We start from the raw sequence: 1,288 nt of genomic DNA, 5'->3' as shown, positions 1-1,288 counted from the left end.
CCCGGAAATGTGATAAACATTTGCATGAAAATGAGTCATTGGAAAACCTCAAAACTTCTTCAATACTTTATGCACCAAATTACCTTCAGAGCAGTCAAAAAGAAATAATAATAAATAATAATAGTGCATTTTCCTGCCATTAATTTTTTTACAAAACTTCTGTTGACTTCAGTGGAAGTTCTGCATCTAGAAGTGGCCCAGGAAATTTATAGTCTGTAACTCAGAGACCAAAGACCTTGAACATCAAGAAAATCTCTTACCCTTATTTATATACACTGTTCTTTATCACAAAGGAAGAACTGGTACCCATTCCAAGTAACCAATCATTATGCAAGGAATATTCTGACTCACCCAGCATCCTTAATCAGTAAATGCTGTGCCAATGGAAAGAGAGTGGGAAGAAGTCACAGCATCCATTAATAAAAAATGACTGGGGCTTTCTATCAACAGAAGCATCATTAGGAAACGTATGGTAGGAAAATAGTAGGCTGTAGATTTGTGGTGGCAGGGATGGCGATGGAATACTAACATTTATACCCTCTTAACCACTTTGTTTTAAAATGATGCTGGATTTCGGGTAACTGAACACATGCGCTTAATACAGCATTTTGCATTTTCAATTTCTTGCTGAATTCCTGACTACAGTCTCAAAAGATAGGACTACCTTACCTGTCCCTTTGGCCCTCCCTCCAAACATAAATATTTCTTTTTTTCTTCTGCTTTTATTGAGATATAATTGACATATAACATTGTATAAGTTTAAGGTGTACAACTTAATGATTTGATATATGTATATATCATGAAATGATTTCCACAATAAGTTTAGTTTAAAAACATAGAATACTTCACAAATTTTTGTGTCATCCTTGCACTCCATGCTAATCTTTATCATTCTAATTTTTTAGCATACAAAGTGAGCTTCAAAGTGAGCTACAAAGTGCTTCAAAGTGAGCACCACAGATATTTCTAACAGGTAATTGACTGTCATTGTCTGAGCATATCTCCCATGAAGCCATTGGTCAATTTTTGGCAAGAGGTAAATCAGATATGAAGGGGAAGGACTTCAGAATAATCCAATACTTTCTTGAAAAGTCTCCTCTCTTTGTTGCACTTCCACTCCCAATCATGAACCCTTGGGTAAATAAAGAAAATATAATTAATATTTCCAATAAACTGTGCAATCTGTTTTTCAACTGAGGATGTTTCTTATTCACACAGTAGACTTGTAATTCCAAAATAACTGTATTGCATTTTGAAAGAAAACAAGGCAATCGTGTTCCATTAACAG

At 34.6% G+C, this 1,288-nt stretch overlaps 1 pseudogene; it reads right to left on the bottom strand.

Moving 5' to 3' along the window:
• Positions 1-829: 829 nt before the first annotated feature.
• Positions 830-924, bottom strand: LOC147918064 (U6 spliceosomal RNA; annotated as a pseudogene).
• Between the last annotated feature and the right edge of the window lie 364 nt (positions 925-1,288).

Source organism: Ceratotherium simum, chromosome 2, assembly GCF_057802395.1.
Source record: "Ceratotherium simum simum isolate JZ-2026a chromosome 2, ASM5780239v1, whole genome shotgun sequence".
NCBI lineage: Eukaryota > Metazoa > Chordata > Mammalia > Perissodactyla > Rhinocerotidae > Ceratotherium > Ceratotherium simum.
This window is presented reverse-complemented; position numbering and strand designations above follow the sequence as displayed.